The sequence below is a fragment of the Eleutherodactylus coqui genome, chromosome 11, assembly GCF_035609145.1.
Source record: "Eleutherodactylus coqui strain aEleCoq1 chromosome 11, aEleCoq1.hap1, whole genome shotgun sequence".
Classification (NCBI taxonomy): domain Eukaryota; kingdom Metazoa; phylum Chordata; class Amphibia; order Anura; family Eleutherodactylidae; genus Eleutherodactylus; species Eleutherodactylus coqui.
In genome coordinates, this window is record NC_089847.1 from 73,331,968 (window position 1) to 73,355,911 (window position 23,944).

Here is a 23,944-nt window from a genome sequence, read left to right on the forward strand (position 1 = left end):
ACGATAGTATTAGCTAGCTGCTGTTGAAAAAAACAACAAAAAAATAGAAAAAAAACTGAAAACTGTGAACTAGGACATGTCTTAGTTAAAATTCAGCTATTTATTTCTCAGGAAGTGTTTTGATATTAAGAAGTAAATTTTCATAAACATAGGTTGCCGTGTGAAAGTTGCAAAATGTGTTACAAGGAAGGGTGAATAACAAGTAAGAAGCTAGGATTTTATAGAGAAGAATAACTCAGAGCATAAGCTTGTACATCTAAACCTTTTACAGTTTATGAGAACATTCTCATGACATCTAGAAAGTTCATTTAGGATGGAAAATGAGCTGCCAGAATTCCTCTTTCTGTGTATTTAGTCCTCAAGATACAGTTTGGAGTTGTAAATGCATACGCCCTATTTCCATTTGTCAGAAACAGCCACGTGAAAGCAAAATGGATCTACAATTACATTCAATTGGTCTTGTTTACCATTGGGCAGGTAGTAAGAGTAGGCAATTTTGTGCAAGTAAAAATAGTCTTAAACCTACAATTTTGGGTGACAGACACTATAATTTAGAAGAAGACTTTTAAATGCATTTATATCAATGTGAGCATCATGCACGTCCAAGGAAAGATGTGTTAACACAGATGATGAATATTAGTAATCGACTGCATTGGGCACAATCCTACCTAGAATGCTAAATGTATATGCCAATGTAAGGTTAGGGGGTGGCCTTTGTCAGATTTAAAGGAGACAGTAATGAAATGTGGATTGTTGTGTTTATATGCTTATTATTTTGAACTGATTCTCATGTGCTGATTTATGGGTTGTGACTTTAACACCCCCAGTATTGTATACATTGCGTCTGAGTTTTCTTTCCAGGGCAATACTGCCAGAAAAGTTTATGCTACTGTCACTTTGAGAGGATATTTCTATTGCTTAGTGGATGTACCAGTTGAAAAGCTTTCCTTGGCAGTAGTTACTTCACGACTCTACTGTCTGAGAGAGTTCTCTAAACTGGTGCCTGTTTTACTTATGCTTGGTGCAGGAAACATAAGGTGCCCTGCAATAAGTATATTTTATTGGTACATTAATTATATATATGTTTTACTCTTTTGATATATACATACGGTATATAATTCATATGTCGGTCAGTGGTACAGCCAAAGTCTCGTAACATACTATATGTTACTAGACATGGGTTATATCATATTATGTGGGTACAGTGTTCATTAAGAAGAAATACTCACGCCAAGCACAAGTGACATTGACTTAAGCGTCCCTGCTTATGAGTGGAGTTAAGGCCCATTTACACGCAAAGATAATCTTTCAAATGATTGAAAGATTGAAAGTCTTAGCAATCATTTTGCAAAGAGTGTTAATGGACACAAATGCCCATTAACACTTTATCATCTTCATTTGCATGTAAAAGGGCATCCAGGAGCTGTTTGCAGAGCCCAGCGTGTGAGCTAGACTCTGCACACAGCTGCATTGTTTTCCTTCGGTCTGCCAGCAAAATACAATGTAATCTCCAGACTCCCGCAGAGAACACCAGCATGTGGTCTGTTGAGACATACTTTATCTCTTTGCGGCTGAAGAATGGATTTTAAGTAGAGATGAGCGAGCACCAAAATGCTCGGGTGCTCGTTGCTCGAGTCGAGCTTTCCGCGATGCTCGAGAGTTCGTTTTGAGTAACGAACCCCATTGAAGTCAATGGGTGACTCGAGCATTTTTGTATATGACCGATGCTTGCTAAGGTTTTCATTTGTGAAAATCTGCAAAACCTACGAAAGTGATGGAAGCGACACAGAAATGGATAGGGCAGGCGAGGGGCAACATGCAGGGCTGCATCTCAGGTTCCCAGGTCCCACTATTAAGCCACAATAGCGGCAAGAGTGCCCCCTGCCCTAACAATTTTTACTTCGGACAAACCCTCATTAGCAAGGCACACCTTAGCTAAGCACCACACTACCTCCAACCAAGCACAATCACTGCCTGTGGGACACACTGCTGCCTCTTCTCCTGGATTACATGCTGCCCAACGGGGGGGGGGGGGGGCATGACTCTGCGTCCGCAGCGCACACAAAAGTGCCCCTGCGCAGCCTTCCGCTGCCCTCATGCCACATGCTGGCCTCATAGCCACACCACCCTCATGTCTATTTATAAGTGCGCCTGCCATGAGGAGGAACCGGAGGCACACACTGCAGAGGGTTGGCAGGGCCAGGCAGCGACCCTTTTCAAAAGGGGGGGGGGGTTGCGATAGCCCACAATGCTGTTGAGAATTGATAATAGATTGACGTTCCATCGTCATTCCAATCCTTTACCACCTCCGTCAGGAGCTGCAAACGTGGGCATAAAGGGGACTCTGCTGCCAGCCCAGCACTTCTACACATCTCCACAATGCAGCAATACTCGGTGTGGGAAGTATGTGAGCGGGCCCTGGGTCAGCCTCTGTCCCAGCAAACACCTTGTGTGGCCCAAGATGCTGCGAGTGACATAGCAATGGGGACTCCATGTGTCCACACACTACTCATTCTGTTTGGGTGTCGGATACCTCATCGACAACGCAAGGGGTAAACCATCTGCACTCTGCACCCTACCCAAGTCTGTCAGTGTTTTGGGGACAGACAGGTACAACTCCACTATGGCAAGTCTGGATGGCTAGCAGGAACACACAGACGGTACAGAAAGAAATCCCATTGCAGTGCCCCGGATAGCTGAGGTTATGTGAGAGGAAATTCATGTTGGCTGCGGCCCACACGCCATGCCCTAGTCAGTCTGGGTTTTTTTCGGGCCAGATAGGTAGAACACCGCGATGGGAAGACTTAGTGCACTCATAGTATACACAGATCCCTGTAATATTCCTGTAGCAAAGGTATAAGCTGACCCCAGTAACAGTTATGTTGCAGAAGTCTAGGGAGACCCCAGTAACATTTCTGTAGTAACAGTATAGACAGACCCCAGTAACATTTCATTAGCAGAAGTATAGGCAGACCCCTGTAACATTTCTGCAGCAGAAGTATAGGCGGACCCCTGTAACATTTACATGCCAGAAGTATAGGCAGAACCACAGTAACATTTTAGTAGCAGCAGTATAGGCAGACCCCTGTAACATTTATGTAGCAGCAGTATAAGCAGACCCCTGAAACATTAATGTGGCAGAAGCATAGGCAGACCCCTGTAACATTTTTGTAGCAGCAGTATAAGCAGACCCCAGTACCATTTTTGTAGAAGTAAAGGCAGACCCCAGTAACGTGTCTGTCACCGCAGTATAAGCAGACCCCTGTAACACTTCTGTAGCAGAAGCATAGGCAGACCCCAGTACCATTTTTGTAGCAGAAGTATACGCAGATCCCCTGTAACATTTACGTGGCAGAAGTATAGGCAGACCCCAGTAACATTCTTGTAGCAGAAGTATAGGTAGACTCCTGTGACATTTAAGTGGCAGCAGTATAGGCAGACCCCTTTAACATTTATGTGGCAGAAGTATAGGCAGACCCCAGTAACAGTTATGTAGCAGCAGTATAGGCAGACCCCTGTAGCATTTCTGTAGCAGAAGCATAGGCAGACCCCTGAAACATGTCTGTAGTAGAAGTATAGACAGACCCCAGTACCATTTTTGTAGCAGAAGTATACGCAGACCCCTTGTAACATTTACGTGGCAGAAGTATAGGCAGACCCCAGTAACAGTTATGTAGCAGAAGTATAGGCAGACTCCTGTAACATTTAAGTGGCAGCAGTATAGGCAGACCTCTGTAACATTTATGTGGCAGAAGTATAGGCAGACCCCAGTAACAGTTATGTAGCAGCAGTATAGGCAGACCCCTGTAACATTTCTGTAGCAGCAGTATAAGCAGACCCCTGTAACATTTATGTAGCAGAAGCATAGGCAGACCCCTGTAACATGTCTGTAGTAGAAGTATAGGCAGACCCCAGTACCATTTTTGTAGCGGAAGTATACGCAGACCCCCTGTAACATTTACGTGGCAGAAGTATAGGCAGACCCCAGTAACATTATTGTAGCAGAAGTATAGGCAGACTCCTGTAACATTTAAGTGGCAGCAGTATAGGCAGACCCCTGTAACATTTATGTGGCAGAAGTATAGGCAGACCCCAGTAACAGTAATGTAGCAGCAGTATAGGCAGACCACAGTATCATTTCTGTAGCAGCAGTATAGGCAGACCCCACCACCATTTCTGCTGTTGAAGTATAGGCAGACCCCAGTAACATTTTTGTAGCAGAAGTATACGCAGACCCCTGTATCATTTTAGTAGTAACACTATAGACAGATCCCAGTAACATTTCTGTAGCGGAAGTATAGGCAGACCCCTGTAACATTCAAGTGGCAGCAGTATAGGCAGACCCCTGTAACATGTAAGTGGCAGCAGTATAGGCAGACCCCTGTAACTTTCTTGTAGCAGAAGTATAGGCAGGCAGGTAGACCCCAGTACAATTTCTGTAGTAATAGTATAGGCCAACCTCTGAAACATTGGGATACCATGAGCGTAGGCGAAGGCCGGAAAAATTAGTTGGATAAGAGTGTAGGCGTGGGCCCGAAAAATTAATGTACCAAGAGTACAAGTGTACCTCTGAAAAATTTATCAACCGAGAGGGCAAGTGAAACCCATAAACATTTTTTTAAAGATACAGCTCACTGTTGCTTAACTTGTAACAGAGCCTGGAGGCAGCCCTGTTGAAAAAATTGGTTCATGTTACAGTCTCAATACTTTTGAAACTTAGAAAAATTGTAAAAACATTGGTAGATGTAGATGAGCCTTTTGGGCCGCCGAAAAACTGGCCATTCAGCGTGATGACATGTTGTTTCTGGAGGAGGAGTAGCAGGAGGAGGACTAATGTCAGAGACAGATTGACAAAGATAAATGCCCCGTTTTCCCGGTGATACAGAAGAGTGCTTTTATCTGCGGTTGCAGCGAAAAGATTCTTTAGGTTCCGCTGCTCTCCGCTGGTGGAGAAGAGAAGTCTGGAGAAATCCAGGCTTTGTTCATCTTTATGAGTGTAAGCATGTCGGCACTGGCGGTTGACAGGCGGGCACGCTTGTCCGTGATGATTCCCCCAGCTGCACTAAACACCCTCTCTGACAAGACACTAGCAGCAGGGCAAGCCAGCACCTCCAGGGCATACAGCGCAAGTTCGTGCCACATGTCCAGCTTTGACACCCAATAGTTGTATGGAGCTGAGGCATCACGGAGGACGGTGATACGATTGGCTACGTACTCCCTCACCATCTTTTTACAGTGCTCTCTCTGACTCAGACTTGACTGGGGAGTGGTGACGCAGTCTTGCTGGGGAGCGGTGACGCAGTCTTGCTGGGGAGCCATAAAGCTGGCAAAGGCCTTGGAGAGTGTTCCCCTGCCTGCGCTGAACATGCTGCCTGATCTCTGCGCCTCCCCTGCTACTTGGCCCTCGGAACTGCGCCTTCTGCCGCTGTCAGATGGGAAGTTTACCATCAGTTTGTCCACCAGGGCCCTGTGGTATTGCATCCCTCTCGAACTCCTTTCCTCTTTGGGAATGAGACTGGAAAGGTTCTCCTTATACCGTGGGTCGAGCAGTGTGTACACCCAGTAATCCGTAGTGGCCAGAAAAAGTCTAACGCGAGGGTCATGAGAAAGGCAGCCTAACATGAAGTCAGCCATGTGTGCCAGGGTGCCAGTACGCAAGACATGGCTGTCCTCACTAGGAAGATCACTTTCAGGATCCTCCTCCTCCTCGTCCACAGGCCATACACGCTGAGCAAATGGGAGGCAAGTAGCATGGGTACCCTCTGCAGTGGGCCCAGCTGTCTCTTCCCCCTCCTCCTTCTGCTCCTCCCACTCCTCCTTCTCCTTCAAAATGCGCTGAGATATAGACATGAGGGTGCTCTGACTATCAAGCGACATACTCTTTTCCCCTGTCTTCTGTTCCGACCACAAAGCATCAGCCTTTATGCTTTGCAGCGAAATTCTCAGCAGGCATAGCAGAGGAATGGTGACACTAATGATTGCAGTATCGTCGCTAACCATCTGGGTAGACTCCTCAAAGTTTCCGAGGACCTGGCAGATGTCTGCCATCCAGGCCCACTCCTCGATAAAGAATTGGGGAGGCTGACTCCCACTACGCCGCCCATGTTGGAGTTGGTATTCCACTATTGCTCTATGCTGCTCATAGAGCCTGGCCAACATGTGGAGCGTAGAATTCCACCGTGCGGGCACGTCGCACAGCAGCCGGTGCTCTGGCAGATTAAACCGATGTTGCAGGGTGCGCAGGGTGGCAGCGTCCGTGGTGGACTTGCGGAAATGTGCGCAGACGCGGCGCACCTTGCCGAGCAGGTCTGACAAGTGCGGGTAGCTTTTCAGAAACCGCTGAACCACCAGATTGAAGACGTGGGCCAGGCATGGCACGTGTGTGAGGCTGCCGAGCTGCAGAGCCGCCACCAGGTTATGGCCGTTGTCACACACGAGGCTCAGTGGCGAAAGCCAGATGCCGGTTTGCTCAGTCAGACCCTGCAACAGCTCGGGGGCCGTGTGCCTCTTGTCACCTAGGCTGAGTAGTTTCAGCACGGCCTGCTGACGCTTGCCCACCGCTGTGCTGCCGCGCCGCGCCACACCGACAGCTGGCGACGTGCTGCTCACATTTCTTAATTGAGAGGTAGAGGTTGCGTAGGAGGAGGAGGAGGGTTTAGAGGAGGTGGCATAGACCGCCGCAGATACCAGAACCGAGGAAGGACCCGCAATTCTGGGTGTGGGTAGGACATGTGCGGTCCCAGGCTCTGACTCGGTCCCAGCCTCCACCAAATTCACCCAATGTGCCGTCAGGGAGATATAGTGGCCCTGCCCGCCTGTACTTGTCCACGTGTCCGTGGTTAAGTGGACCTTCGCAGTAACCGCATTGGTGAGGGCACAATTGATGTTGCGGGAGACGTGCTGGTGTACGGCTGAGACGGCACACCGGGAAAAATAGTGGCGACTGGGGACCGAGTAGCGTGGGACCGCTGCCGCCATCATGTTTTTGAAAGCCTCCATTTCCACAAGCCTGTACGGCAGCATCTCCAGGCTGATCAATTTGGCAATGTGCACGTTTAAAGCTTGAGCGTGCAGGTGCGTGGCGGCGTATTTGTGCTTGAGCTCCAAGGCTTGCACTAGCAACAGCTGGATGCTGCGCTGAGAGACATTGCTGGATGGGGCCGAGGACAGGGGAGGTGAGGGTGTGGGTGCAGGCCGGGAGGCGCTCATGCCTGTGTCCTGAGAGGGAGGTTGGATCTGAGTGGCAGGTTGGGGCACAGGGGGAGAGGCAGTGGTGCGACCCGGAGGCGGTGAACGGCCTTCGCCCCACCTTGTGGGGTGCTGGCCATCATACGCCTGCGCATGCTGGTGGTGGTGAGGCTGGTACTGGTGGCTCCCCAGCTGATCTTGGCGCGACACAGGTTGCACACCACTGTTAGTCGGTCGTCCGCGCTCTCATTGAAAAACATCCACACCTTTTAATACCTAGGCCTCTGCAGGGTGGCTTGGCGCGAGGGGGTGCTTTGGGAAACAGTTGGGGGAGTCTTCGGTCTGGCCCTGACTCTACTCCTGGCCACCCCACTGCCTCTTCCAAGCTGTCCTGCTGCTGCACTTGCCTTTCCCTCTGAAGACCTCTCCTCAGTTGGCTTAGCGAACCAGGTGGGGTCAGTCACCTCATCGTCCAGCGGCTCTTCCTCCGAATCCTCTGTGTGCTCCTCCCTCAGACTTACTGCCCTTACTACTACATCAGAGATAGACAACTGTGTCTCATCATCATCGACCTCCTCACCCACTGAAAGCTCTTGAGACAGTTGCCGGAAGTCCCAGCCTCATCACCCGGACCCCGGGAACTTTCCAAAGGGTTGGGCATCGGTCACGACAAACTCCTCAGCTGAGAGAGGAATTTTTTCCCAATCAAGGCAGGGGCCCGAGAACAGTTCCTGGGAGTCTGTCTGCTCATCAGAATGTGTCATTTTCATGGAGTGAGGAGGCTGGGAGGAAGGAGGAGCAGCAGCGAGAGGATTCAGAGTTGCAGCAGTGGATGGCGTAGAAGACTGGGTGGTCGATACATTGCTGGATGCATTTTCTGCCATCCGCGACAGGACCTGCTCACAGTGCTCAGTTTGTAATAAAGGTCTACCACGTGGACCCAAAAATTGTGATATGAAGCTGGGGACCCCAGAAACTTGCCTCTCTCCTAATCCCGCAGCAGCCGGCTGCGATTCACCTGGACCAGGAACTCGGCCTGTGCCCACACCCTCACTTAGACCTCTGCGTCCTCGCCTGCGTCCACTTCCACGTCCTCTAGGCCTACCCCTACCCCTCAGCATGGTGTATTACCAATAGAGCAGACACAGAGCGGTCTGAGTAATTATGCAATTATTGGCGTGCAGTTGGAGGCTGACAGCGGTTATGTAACGCACACTGCAGTCCGCGAAAAATTATACGCTAGGCTGCAAAAAGGCCTAGCTGGGTAACAGTGAGCCACTACAACTCCCAGCGGCCCCGCAGTAAAATGCACACGGTCATAGATAGCCCTAAGAAGGAGGGTTTTTTTCAAATTTATTTGAAAAAGCACACATCCTAGATAGCATGTATATGTCTTTCCCTCTATAAGGGGCTGTCACCGCACGCTGTGCGTGAAGTTGACGGGACGCACAGAGCGGTGTAATAAATTATGCAGTTGGAGGCTGACAGCGGTTATGTTATGCACACTGTAGTCCAAAAAAAATTATATGCAAGGCTGCAAAAAGGCCTAGCTGGGTAATAGTGAGCCACTACAACTCCCAGCAGCCACGCACTAAAATGTACACGGTCACAGGTAGCCCTAAGAAGGACCGTTGTGGTACTTGTTGACAGGATTCTACACTACCACTGTCCCTGCCTCACCAGTACTGCCCCTATACTCTGTATAATTGACTGCAGACTGAGAACGCTATAGCCTGCACAGCCCAAGATGAAAAAAAAAAATTGTGCAAAACTGTTCCTAGCAGCCCACTAGTAATGCACACAGTCACATCTAGCCCTAAGAAGGAGCGTTGGGGTACTTGTTGACAGGATTCTATACTACCACTGTCCCTGCCTCACCAGTACTGCCCCTATACTCTGTATAATTGACTGCAGACTGATGAAAAAAAAAAAATGTTCTGCAAAACTGCTTTCAGCAGCCACAACAGTAATGCACATGGTCAGATGTGGCCCTAAGAAGGACCGTTGGGGTTCTTGAAGATGCTAACGGTAGCCTAACACTCTCCCTACAGCAGGAACAGCACTCTCCCTAATCTCTGCCAGCGTGTGTCTGAGGCGAGCCGCCGGCGGGACCGCTTTAAATACTCGGCGGTCATTTGATCTCACCAGCCACTCACTGCAGGGGGGTGGGATACGGCTGAAATGTCACAGGAGGAAGTTGTAATGCCTTCCCTGCATGTCTATTGGCCAGAAAATGGCGCTAAACATGCAGGGAAGGAAATGGAATTGACTCGAGTACCGCGTGGTGCTCGTCTCGAGTAACGAGCATCTCGAGCACCCTAATACTCAAGCGAGCATCAAACTCGGATGAGTACGTTCGCTCATCTCTAATTTTAAGTTCACTTTAAAATCATCATTCAGATGAAAAGTGCACAAAATTGCTCATTTTCAGTTATTTGATTACACGTAGCGATTATAATCGTTATGTGTAAATGGGCCTTTAGACCCCAATATGTATTTGAATTCCCACAAGTTCGGCTGATTTTTGTTGACAGACTACAATTGTTGTTGTTAGTACTATTAGCAAGCCACAGTGAGTAACAAGTGTCCGAGCAGAGGAGATGTCCATTTCTATGTTGCAGAAGAGTTTTAGCTATTTCCTAGTCTGTGTATTGAAGTTGGGCCGATGTGATTTTCCCTGTATGGCTGTATAGAAAGCTATACCATCACTGAAGACAAAAAATCAGATGTTGCCACAGTTAGCCCTAATATAATACTTCCCCAATCCCATCCCAAGTGGCACTCAAAGTTGTATAAAAGAGTTCTTAAAGATCCACTGAACACCTGTGTTTCTCAGAGCAGCAAAGCTTTTGCAAAGTAGCAAGTACAATTAGCAATGTAGCACGGAATTTGTATGGTTCTAAGGATAAGCCATCAATATCCAAGTCCTTTTACTTATCTGGGAAAGACTTTATCAATCACATGATAAAGTTATCAGTTAGATGTCACCTGCAAATATTTGCATGCATTGGCTATATGGTAGGTCATGATTAAAGGGGTATGAAGTGTCCTGCTCAGCCCAGAGCCACCCTCCTGCTCTTCTTTGCCATCCATGGCAAATATGCCTCCAGGCCTGGCATCCAGGCATCCCTTCTGCTCAGGGCCTCCAAGTGTGGTTTCTTCTTCCCTGTGGTTCTACTGCGTCCTCTGCTGCTGTTATTGTCTATGACCATGCATGCTTATTCCCAGCTCTCAAGGGGCCAGCATAAGCCAATGCACCAGTTCTCCAAGCAATGTCAGAGCTGGCACAGACGTTATAAGGACCCTTCCTACATTTTCTTGTGCCTGAGAAATAAAGTGTTTTAGGTACTGAAGTGCATAGATGTTCTTCAGTTTTGATTCTTGACATTTCTCCCAGTTGGACCTCTGATCATGGTTACCTGTCCACTGCTCATCCTAACCTATCACCTGTCTACTGTTGTACAGCTTGTAGGGTATGCTGCTGGTTCTAACCCCAGTCTGTCTACTTATGTGTTCCAACTTCTCCTGGCTTGATCATGCTCATCTGACTTCTTCTGTGTACTGATTCGGTACTGTTTTTGGTGTCATCTGCTCGGTGCATGTTGGCTGTTGATATAAAATACCATTCCTGGTGTACTAACTGGGGGTTCCCTGCAACAAAGTCCAGATTCTCGCATTGTAGTTAAATGATCAATATCAGAGTGTCCTTTCAACCCTGCTCTTCAGTTCAGCCCAAAGCCAAATTCGTAGCATTGGGAAGCATACAATTTTCTAACATAAGGCGATGTTCACGTGTAGCTGAAATGCAGTGGATTTTCTGCAGAGGAAAATTCTGCAGCAAAATATGCAGCATTTCTGAATTAACCCCCAACCTGTGCAGCACTCTTCTCATCTCCCAATACTGTGTGTTGCTGCAGCCAGACTGCGCCACACATTAGCAACTGCTGCTGAGCTTCACCACCGCCGGTCATGTGATGCAGAAGCGGCATCATGTAACATCACCAGCCCTGGTGCTCAGTAGCAGTTGCCTGGTGAGAGGAGCACAGTGTAGGCTGAAACCAGCTGTGTATATGATGATGCGGATTTGGATGGTATTTTGATGCAATAATACATTTTTACTATGTGTGAACATACCCTTAATGTGTTTAAAATTTTGCTCACATAAATTTCTGTACCAGTTCAGCTGACTCCTGTCTCTGTACCGTAGAATGATATAGTCCACAGATTAGTCCTGTGTATTTTATCCATAAGCTACCTGAATAGGACTAAACATTAATTGTGCGATTCGCATCTGTGCACACACATTATGTCACCAATGGCATTCAGTTACATTACATCCATGGGCTAATTGAATAGGAAATAAATATTATTATTGTGGTCATTGCAACAACTACTTCGCTGTGTATGTCTTCACTTGTTTCCAGAGGTTTTTCGGGACTATAGTATTGATGACCTATCCCCAGCACTTAATGCCTGCTCATGCTTGCAAGTCCGTTTACGTAAGCAAAACTTTTTACTTGTCAATGGAAAACTCTAATCCTGCAAACACCATCATCAACAACTCCCCATCAGTTTACCTTCCTCTTCTCTGTCATCTTATAATGCACTTTGGTAAAAACTAGGAGCGCAAAATTAGATAAATGACATCACAAAACAACAGTGTTCCGTGTTCCTTTTGAGTTTCCCTATTGAAATTTGTAGATCGCTGGAATTCATATTGCATCTGCTCCTCAGAATTCTAATTGACTTTGACAATAATTTGGATAAATGTGTTCTAACCAGAGAGAGTTTAGCAGTGAATGACATAAATAGAAAATCTGTATTACAATCTTATTGCTGCAATAGCTCCCTTCAGCAATGGGAGGATTCTGATAGTACACATGTGAATATGTGTAATTCCAGATCCTCAGCTCTAACCAGGTTTATTCGCACTGTTTTGGCAGTCTCTTTTCAGTCTATGGATTTAAAATTCTGATAATTCTTTTTTTCAAATGTCTTTTTTTATTTTTATAAAGGATCGCACATGAAGTAAACAAATCATTGACTTAACAAGGTGAGATAATTTGGATTCCATAACTTGTGCATTATTACAACATAAAGGGAATGTGTCATCCTCATCATCTATTATATAAATCACATTTTTTCACATGTTATCATATGTGTGCTGATGTATGCCGATTGGAACATGATTTGGGATGGTCTGTCTCTAAGCACCTTCTGGGGTCAGGAAATAGACCTTATTTCTGATAGTTTGGGGATTCCTGTTCCACCATATCCTTTAATTTATTTATTTGTTTTTTTAGACAGCGAATGATGGCAACATTACCACCATAAAGTGCTACAGGTAAGAGTGAGTGTGTGTGGCTGACATAACTGTACTGTGTCATAAGTGTGATTTAGCATTAGTGACTTTGGAAACGGGAACTTTGGGAAGCTCATTCTTTTTTTATTACTGTTTATCTGAATTTTTGCATATCTTACTTTCATCTAATCTATCTGTACGATCCCCATTTAGAATGTGCTCCATGATTGACAATACCGTTCAGTAGAGATGAGCGAACGTACTCGTTACGAGTACTTACGCACCCGAGTACCGCCATTTTCGAGTGCTGCAGTACTCAGGCGTAAAGATTCGGGGGGCGCCGTGGCGGCACGGGGGGTAGCAGTGGGGAGTGGGGGGGAGAGGGAGAGAGAGAGGGCTCCCCCCTGTTCCCCGCTGCTCCCCCCCCCCCGCACCGCCGCGCCTCTCCCCGCCCCCCGGCGCCCCCCGAATCTTTACGCCCGAGTACTGAAGTACTCGAAAATGGCGGTACTCGGGTGCGTAAGTACTCGTTACGAGTACGTTCGCTCATCTCTACCGTTCAGTGTACATCTTGTGCCATGTATGTGTTCCTTGAATAGCCGTACGAGATGTGAGTGTGTTGAGCATTTGGAAGCCCAAATCCTGGATCTAAATAAGGAGCCTGCAACACTGAGATCCATTGGCACCATGAAAGTAGTTTACTGCTTACTGAGCAGGCACTTGCTGGGGTAGATGTGGGGATGGATGGCAGTTTGTGAGAGAAGGATGATCAGGCAGCTAGCTGGGTCACAGTTAGAAAAGATCCATGGAGGCTAGTCCTGAACTGGCACAGCTCAACAAGTTTGCAAAGTTCGCAGATGAGGGGGATGCCATTACAGGATTAGCACTGCTGAAGCACGACATGCCCTCTGACCGCCAGTGTGATGTCTGCTTCAGTAAGGAGGGGAATAGAAGCACAGGGCAGGCTACCCAGGTCCTGGTAGTGGGAGACTCAATTATTAGGGGAACAGACAAGGCAATCTGCCGCAAAAAAATGGGGTTATCAAACAGTGTGTTGTCTTCCTGGTGCTCGAGTTTGACACATCGCGGATCGGGTTGACAGATTACTGGGAGGGGCCGGTGAGGATCCAGTGATCATGGTACACATTGGCACCAATGACAAAGTTAGAGGTAGATGGAAGGTCCTTAAAAACAATTTCAGGGAACTAGGATGTAATCTTAGGGCAAGGACCTCCAAAGAAGTATTTTCTGAAATACTACTGTCACGTTCAAACAGGGCGCACTGGATCTGTAACCTGAAATGCTCACACAAATACACACCAAACAGTGGTAAACAATACAGACAACCACAACAAGGAAAACACTGCCCCTAAATAACCTAACCCAGGGAAGGGACCTGTCTATTCGCAGGTAACCCACCCTGCGTGTTATGTTCGCGTGGGCAAATAAGCACAGGGCCTACGCAGATGTGCCCAGACAGGGGTTAGGGAACCTCAAACGGGGACCTAAAATGGAATTCAGACTGGATGTGCTGACAGAAACAACAACTGGACAGAGCACTGCATACTGCGGACTGGACTGACGGACAGACATAACATAGGGACTGACAAATGACCAAAACACTATTGCATTCTTGTACACATAAGCAGATGCAATAGTTATGAAAGCATGAGGTATTGGTCCGTACATTGGCCAATGAACGTAAGCTGCAAGGCCATGACAAGGCTCCTCCTGTCTTGCGGTCCCTACACTAGGAAGAAACATCTATTAGAGGACCATAACGGACACACTAGCCGAGCAATGGCAAATGACTCAGCCGGACAAATTGACATAAAACTGACAGAAAATAAATGTAAGAACGTACATGAACCAACAAGACACCAAACACACAGCAAGCTGCAACAGACAAGGATATATGACTGCTCACTCTGGACACCAAACAGACACTGACAGGAACTGGTTATATATGTGAGCAAAGACCTGGGGGAATGGCTAGCAGGAGATCACCACACCCAGCCAGCTCAATCATTCCACACGTGTGGGGCTGTGTTGCTAGAAACTATAGTACTATAGGTCCAAGCAGCTCATCCTAACACTGAGAAAGGCAAACATGGTCATGTACCTTGGCCACTAGCTAACCCTACGTGGAATAGGAGAAAACCACAGTAAACTAAATGAAAAGATAATAACCACAGTACTTAGCTTTGAGAAGACTCAGGCAAACACGTCATCGAGCTTCAAGTTGTGACTTCATGCAAAGCGAGGGAAAGACTGAGATTAAACAGCCCTGAGCTAAGCACCAGGTAAAGCTAAATAAACCTGACAAACTATCCACAGGTGAGGCCAAGCATGTCTCACCTAACACCACTCCCCTCAGAGCCAGAAGATAGAGAAACACATAAAAAGGCCTGTACCAGATTATTTAGAATAGGGGTTTTAACTATCTGGATATAAACTAGGAAGCTGAAACCTGTGGATCTCATAAAGGTAACACCTTTTGTCTATTTCTAAAGATAATTACCTTACACAACTTGTACAGGACCCGACTGGGGCGGCCATTTTGGACTTAATATTAACTAAAAGACCTAACTGAATAACAGGGGTGCAGATTGGAGGCCACCTGGGAAATAGTGACCATAATATAATAAATCTCAACTTGTGCTTCAAGAGAAAGTTTTATAGGGGAGCTACAAAAATACTAAACTTTAGGAAGGCCAAGTTTTATCAGTTTAGTGATGCTTTTAACCTTATTGACTGGCACAATGTTCTCAAAAATAAGAGTACAAACAATAAATATTTTTCTTATACAGCATGCATTAGATCGAGGAGTAATCACTAAAGCTGAAAAGGATTTCATCTGTATTACCTCACCGGAGATTCCATATTTCTACTACTTACCAAAGATACACAAATCCCTCAGTAATCCACCAGGACATCCTATCATTGCCGGAATAGGCTCTATAACTAGTAATCTATCTGCCTATATAGACAGGCAATTACAGAAATTTGTGGTTGACCTTACCACATATCTGAAAGACACGAAACTCTTGCTGAACTTATTAAAACATGCTACATGGAAAGACACCTATCTGTGGATAACATTAGATGTCAAATAGCTCTATACCATTATTCCCCATGAGAAAGGCCTACAATCAGTTAATCACTATTTGGATTTCGATCCATTAATGCCACTAGCACATAAACAGTTTCTAATTAAAGCCATAGAGTTCACACTAACAAATAATTACTTTACCTACAATGAAGTATTCTCCCCTCAATGTTGGAGAAACTGCGGACAAATAGGGTCACTGCTCCATATTTTCTGGAGTTGCCCCCTAATCTCCACCCTATGCAAGATGGTGTTTAAAATCATAAAAACACTCCATCCTAATGCAACTAAAAATACACCTGATTTGGCTCTTTTACTGTTAGGGATACGTAATTTCTCATTGGAATGCAGAACAGTTATCTGCCATATACTACACGCGACTGCACCTATGAAAAAATGCTGGCGATCCAAAATGAAACATTCAATCCCTTTATATCCAAATAGAACATATGGCTGACAAATCATCCCTCAACTAACAAGCATACAAATCCCTCTACATACCACCCTTTCAAATATCTCCATGTCTTAAACCCCTTCCTTTCCCTAACAGATCGTTTTGCCATAAGATTAAAGCCTTCAAGTGGTACACACAAGTTTCTAGTTTCTGGTTCATAGTTGATATTTAGTACTCAAGTGACGCACAGCATTAACCTGACAATTATTTTCTTTTCTTTTGCAAGAAGGAACATTAGCTTCAAAACTATTCAGCAATGCATTGTATGTTTAAAATATTTGTCACAGTACAGAAATTGTATTCTAATGCAACAAATATGTAAACTTTCTGTTATTCTTTGCTTATTATACAATGCAATAAAAAGTATTGAAAGAGAAAAATGACGAACCACGATGGGCACCACATTTGCACCATGTTACGCTAATTTGTGCATGGGCCTATTTGAAGACACGCACATGAACAATTTGTCTATTGTCCTACATACAAGGTTTATAGGCGAAATATTGATAATCTGGGATGGTCCAGGAAACACAGCTCAAGTATTTATAAACCAAATCAATAATAATGCCTGGGGATTGGAATTTTCAGAGAATATCAGCAACAAAAAAATTGTATTCTTAGACTTAGAATTGTCATTCAAGCAAAAACTCACTTCAAAACTGTTGATTTTGACAGCTTTTTAGATTTTAAAAGCTGTTATCTTAAAAAATGGAAACTCAAACCTTCTATTGTGTACATAAAGAATAAAACAATTGGAAATATACTAGCACCATTACTTCTAAAAAAACAAAATAAGAACAAACATATAATCGATTTATAAATAAAAAACTTCTGTGTGAGGCATACAAATACGGGATAAATAAGTGCAAATGCTGCACAAATATTTGTCATAGAAGCAAAGACATAATGCTGAAAGAAGAGAAAGGTGATGAAGATAAAGTTAAAAAGAAAAACTAAAACAAACCTTATAATAACTTTAAAATAAATAAACTACTAAACTGTGGTTTCAAATGCGTCATCTATCTTCTAGAATGCCCTATGGGCTTAGATATGTATGTACATTAAGAATGAGAGTAAGCAAGTACCGCTGGAACATCCAAAATGTTGTTTTTTTTTAAACATGGAGTTTCTGGACATTTCCTGAACTAACATGACAAAGATGCTTCAGTAATGTGCATCACACCAATAGAACAAGACCCTATAGGTCAATTCCATACATTGAAGAGAAAAGAAATGTATTGGATTACTCCCTACTGATCCTTCTCGACCTCTCCACAACATTCGACACTGTTGACAACAAACTCATCCTCAGTATTCTTCATTCCATCGGCCTAAAGGACACCGCTCTCTCCTGGTTCTCCTCCTATTTATTTGACTGCTCCTTCAGCGTCTCCTTTGCTGGCTCTACCTCCCCTCCTCTTCCCCTTGCTGTTGGGGAACCCCAGGGGTCGGTCCTCGGGCCCCCTCCTTTTTTACATCTACACAGCCCCTATCGAACAGACCATCAGGACATTTGGCCTCCAATACCACCTCTACATTGATGACACCCAGCTATACACCTCTTCCCATGACATCTCTGCACATTTCATCCAAAACATCACCGACTGTCTGTCCGCTGTCTCTAACACTATGTCCTCTCTCTACCTAAAACTAAACCTCTGTAAAACTGACCTACTGGTATTTTCACCCTCTACTAACCGACCTCATCATGACATCTCCATCTCAGCGTGTGGCACAACCATAACTCCCAGACAGCATGCCTGATGCCTTAGGGTCATATTCGATGCCGATATCTCCTTTATCCCCTACATCAAATCTCTGGCCCGAACATGTCAGCTGCACCTCAAGAACATCACAAGAATCCACTCTTTTCTCACCATGTGTACGCTAAAAACGCTCACTGTTGCCCTCATCCACTCCTGCCTTGATTATTGCAACTAGAGATGAGCGAGCACCAAAATGCTTGGGTGCTCGTTACTCGAGACGAACGTTTCGCGATGCTCAAGGGTTCGTTTCGAGTAACGAACCCCATTGAAGTCAATGGGCGACCCGAGCATTTTTGTATATCGCCGATGCTCGCTAAGGTTTTCGTTTGTGAAAATCTGGGCAATTCAAGAAAGTGATGGGAACGACACAGCAACGGATAGGGCAGGTGAGGGGCTACATGTTGGGCTGCATCTCAAGTTCACAGGTCCCACTATTAAGCCACAATAGCGGCAAGAGTGGGCCCCCCCCCCTCCCAACAACTTTTACTTCTGAAAAGCCCTCACTAGCAATGCATACCTTTGCTAAGCACCACACTATCTCCAACAAAGCACAATCACTGCCTGCATGACACTCCGCTGCCACTTCTCCTGGGTAACATGCTGCCCAACCCCCCCCCCCACGACCCAGTGTCCACAGCGCACACCAAACTGTCCCTGCCCAGCCTTCAGCTGCACTCATGCCACGCCACCCTCATGTCTATTTATAAGTGTGTCTGCCAGAGGAACCGCAGGCACACACTGCAGAGGGTTGGCACGGCTAGGCAGCGACTCTCTTTAAAAGGGGCGGGGCGATAGTCCACAATGCTGTACAGAAGCAATGAGAAATCCAATCCAGTGCCACCTCCATCTGGAGCTGCACACGTGGGCATAGCAATGGGGAACCTATGTGCCACACACTATTCATTCTGTCAAGGTGTCTGCATGCCCCAGTCAGACCGCGTTTTTTTATAAATAGTCACAGGCAGGTACAACTCCGCAATGGGAATTCCGTGTGCACCCACAGCATGGGTGGCTCCCTGGAACCCACCGGCTGTACATAAATGTATCCCATTGCAGTGCCCTGGACAGCAGAGCTAACGTCAGATTAAATGCAGGTGGACTTCAGCCCACACTGCATGCCCCAACCGGACCAGGGTTTTTAATTCATAGACACAGGCAGGTACAACTCCCTATTGTGAAGTCCCTGTGGACCGACAGCATGGGTGGGTGCCAGGAAGCCACCGGCGGTACATAAATATATCCCATTGCATTGCCCATCACAGCTGAGGTAATAAATTCATGTTTAATGCAGGTGGGCTTCGGCCCACACTGCATGCCCCAGTCAGACTGGGGTTCTGTAGAAGTGGACACATGTAGTTACAACTCCGTGTGGACCGACAGCATGGGTGGGTGCCAGGAAGCCACCGGTGGTACATAAATATATCCCATTGCATTGCCCATCACAGCTGAGGTAATAAATTCATGTTTAATGCAGATGGGCTTCGGCCCACACCGCATGCCCCAGTCAGAATGGGGTTCTTTAAAAGTGGACACATGCAGTTACAACTCCCTGTGGACCCACAGTATGGGTGGCTCCCTGGAACCCACCGGCGGTACATAAATATATCCCATTGCATTGCCCATCACAGCTGAGGTAATAATGTCATTTTTAATGCAGGTGGGCTTCGGCCCACACTGCATGCCCCAGTCAGACTGGGGTTCTTTAGAAGTGGACACATGTAGTTACAACTCCGTGTGGACCGACAGCATGGGTGGGTGCCAGGAAGCCACCGGCGGTACATAAATATATCCCATTGCATTGCCCATCACAGCTGAGGTAATAAATTCATGTTTAATGCAGGTGGGCTTCGGCCCACACTGCATGCCCCAGTCAGACTGGGGTTCTTTAGAAGTGGACACATGTAGTTACAACTCCGTGTGGACCGACAGCATGGGTGGGTGCCAGGAAGCCACCGGCGGTACATAAATATATCCCATTGCATTGCCCATCACAGCTGAGGTAATAAATTCATGTTTAATGCAGGTGGGCTTCGGCCCACACTGCATGCCCCAGTCAGACTGGGGTTCTTTAGAAGTGGACACATGCAGTTACAACTCCCTGTGGACCCACAGCATGGGTGGCTCCCTGGAACCCACCGGCGGTACATAAATACATCCCATTGCAGTGCTCAACACAGCTGATGTAACGTCAGCTGTAATGCAGGTGGGCTAAAAATTAATTTGATTACACTGTAGGCGAGGGGCCCCCAAAAATTGGTGTACCAACAGTACTAATGTACCTGAGAAAAATTGCCCATGCCCAACCAAGAGGGCAGGTGAAACCCATTAATCGCTTTGGTTAATGTGGCTTAATTGGTAACTAGGCCAGGAGGCAGCCCAGTTAAAATAAAAATTGGTTCAGGTGAAAGTTTCAACGCTTTAATGAGCATTGAAACGTATAAAAATTGTTTAGAAAAATTATATGACTGAGCCTTGTGGGCCTAAGAAAAATTGCCCGTTCGGCGTGATTATGTGAGGTTTCAGGAGAAGGAGCAGGAGGAGGAGGAGGAATATTATACACAGATTGATGAAGCAAAAAGGTCCCTGTTTTTGATGGGGATAGAGAACGATGCTTCCATCCGCGGGTGCAGCCTACGTATTGCTTAGGTTTTGCTGCTGTCCGCTGGTGGAGAAGAGAAGTCTGGGGAAATCCAGGCTTTGTTCATCTTGATGAGTGTTAGCCTGTCGGCACTGTCGGTTGACAGGGGGGTACGCTTATCTGTGATGATAACCCCAGCCGCACTAAACACCCTCTCTGACAAGACGCTAGCCGCAGGACAAGCAAGCACCTCCAGGACATACAGCGCGAGTTCAGGCCACGTGTCCAGCTTCGACACCCAGTAGTTGTAGGGGGCAGAGGCGTCATGGAGGACGGTCGTGCGATCGGCTACGTACTCCCTCACCATTCTTTTACAGTGCTCCCGCCGACTCAGCCGTGACTGGGGAGCGGTGACACAGTCTTGCTGGGGAGCCATAAAGCTGTCAAGGGCCTTAGAGAGTGTTGCCCTGCCTGTGCTGTACATGCTGCCTGATCTCCGCGCCTCCCCTGCTACCTGGCCCTCGGAACTGCGCCTTCGGCCACTAGCGCTGTCGTATGGGAATTTTACCATCAGTTTGTCCGCCAGGGTCCTGTGGTATAGCAATGCTCTCGAACCCCTTTCCTCTTCGGGTATGAGAGTGGAAAGGTTCTCCTTATACCGTGGGTCAAGCAGTGTGTACACCCAGTAATCCGTAGTGGCCAGAATCCGTGTAACGCGAGGGTCACGAGAAAGGCATCCTAACATGAAGTCAGCCATGTTTGCCAGGGTACCTGTACGCAACACATGGCTGTCCTCACTAGGAAGTTCACTTTCAGGATCCTCCTCCTCCTCCTCCTCAGGCCATACACGCTGAAAGGATGACAGGCAAGCAGCATGTGTACCCTCAGCAGTGGGCCAAGCTGTCTGTTCCCCCTCCTCCTCATCTTCCTCCTCCTCCTCCTCCTCACCGTGCAGAGATATAGACAGGAGGGTGCTCTGACTATCCAGCGACATACTGTCTTCCCCCGGCTCTGTTTCCGAGCGCAAAGCGTCTGCCTTTATGCTTTGCAGGGAACTTCTCAAGAGGCATAGCAGAGGAATGGTGATGCTAATGATTGCAGCATCGCCGCTCACCACCTGGGTAGACTCCTCAAACTTTCCAAGGACCTGGCAGATGTCTGCCAACCAGGCCCACTCTTCTGAAAAGAATTGAGGAGGCTGACTCCCACTGCGCCGCCCATGTTGAAGTTGGTATTCCACTATAGCTCTGCGCTGCTCATAGAGCCTGGCCAACATGTGGAGCGTAGAGTTCCACCGTGTGGGCACGTCGCACAGCAGTCGGTGCACTGGCAGATTAAACCGATGTTGCAGGGTGCGCAGGGTGGCAGCGTCCGTGTGGGACTTGCGGAAATGTGCGCAGAGCCGGCGCACCTTTCCGAGCAGGTCTGACAAGCGTGGGTAGCTTTTCAGAAAGTGCTGAACCACCAAATTAAAGACGTGGGCCAGGCATGGCACGTGCGTGATGCTGCCGAGCTGCAGAGCCGCCACCAGGTTACGGCCGTTGTCACACACGACCATGCCCGGTTGGAGGCTCAGTGGCACAAGCCAGCGGTCGGTCTGCTCTGTCAGACCCTGCAGCAGTTCGTGGGCCGTGTGCCCCTTATCTCCTAAGCTGAGTAGTTTCAGCACGGCCTGCTGCTGCTTGCCCACCGCTGTGTTGCCACGCCACGCGACACCGACTGCTGGCGACGTGCTGCTGCTGCTGACACATCTTGATTGCGAGACAGAGGTTGCGTTGGAGGAGGAGGAGGAGGGTGCTTTAGTGGAGGAAGCATACACCGCCGCAGATACCACCACCGAGCTGGGGCACGCAATTCTGGGGGTGGGTAGGACGTGAGCGGTCCCAGGCTCTGACTCTGTCCCAGCCTCCACTAAATTCACCCAATGTGCCGTCAGGGAGATATAGTGGCCCTGCCCGCCTGTGCTTGTCCACGTGTCCGTTGCTAAGTGGACCTTGGCAGTAACCGCGTTGGTGAGGGCGTGTACAATGTTGCTGGAGATGTGGTCGTGCAGGGCTGGAACGGCACATCGGGAAAAGTAGTGGCGACTGGGAACTGAGTAGCCCGGGGCCGCCGCCGCCATCATACTTTTGAAGGACTCCGTTTCCACAACCCTATACGGCAGCATCTCCAGGCTGATAAATTTGGCTATGTGCACGTTTAACGCTTGAGCGTGAGGGTGCGTGGCGGCGTACTTGCGCTCAAACACTTGCGCTAGCGACGGCTGGACGTTGCGCTGACAGACATTGCTGGATGGGGCCGAGGACAGCGGAGGTGAGGGTGTGGGTGCAGGCCAGGAGACGGTAGTGCCTGTGTCCTCAGAGCGAGGTTGGATCTCAGTGGCAGGTTGGGGCACAGGGGGAGAGGCAGCGGTGCAAACCGGAAGCGGTGAACGGCCTTCGTCCCACCTTGTGGGGTGCTTGGCCATCATACGTCTGCGCATGCTGGTGGTGGTGAGGCTGGTTGCACACCACTGTTCGTCGGTCGTCTGCACTCTCAGTGAAAAACTGCCAGACCTTTGAGCACCTCGGCCTCTGCAGGGTGGCATGGCGCGAGGGGGCACTTTGGGAAACAGTTGGTGGATTATTCGGTCTGGCCCTGCCTCTACCCCTGGACACCGCACTGCCTCTTGCAACCTGCCCTGCTGCTGCCCTTGCCTCCCCCTCTGAAGACCTGTCCTCAGTAGGCGTAGCAAACCAGGTGGAGTCAGTCACCTCATTGTCCTGCTGCTCTTCCTCTGAATCCTCTGTGCGCTCCTCCCTCGGACTTACTGCCCTTACTACTACCTCACTGATAGACAACTGTGTCTCATCGTCATCGGCCTCCTCACCCACTGAAAGGTCTTGAGACAGTTGCCGGAAGTCCCCAGCCTCATCCTCCGGACCCCGGGAACTTTCCAGTGGTTGGGCATCAGTTACGATAAACTCCTCTGGTGGGAGAGGAACCACTGCTGCCCAATCTGAGCAGGGGCCTGAGAACAGTTCCTGGGAGTCTGCCCGCTCCTCAGAATGTGTCATTTTCATGGAGTGAGGAGGCTGGGAGGAAGGAGGAGCAGCAGCCAGAGGATTCTGAGTTGCAGCAGTGGACGGCGCAGAACTGTGGGTGGATGATAGATTGCTGGAAGCACTTTCTGCCATCCACGACAGGACCTGCTCACACTGCTCATTTTCTAATAAAGGTCTACCGCGTGGACCCATTAATTGTGCTATGAATGTGGGGACGCCAGAAATGTGCCTCTCTCCTAATCCCGCAGCAGTCGGCTGCGATACACCTGGATCAGGAGCTCGGCCTGTGCCCACACCCTGACTTGGGCCTCCGCGTCCTCGGCCGCGTCCACGTCCTCTAGGCCTACCCCTACCCCTCAGCATGGTGTATTACCAGTAATGCAGAAACAGAACGCTGTAATTAAATGTGCCGCTTATTGGCCTGTGGTTGGAGGCTGACTTCGCTTACGGAACGCCAGGAAATAATTTGGCGCAAGCCTGCTGTAACACTTAGCTGGCTGCGT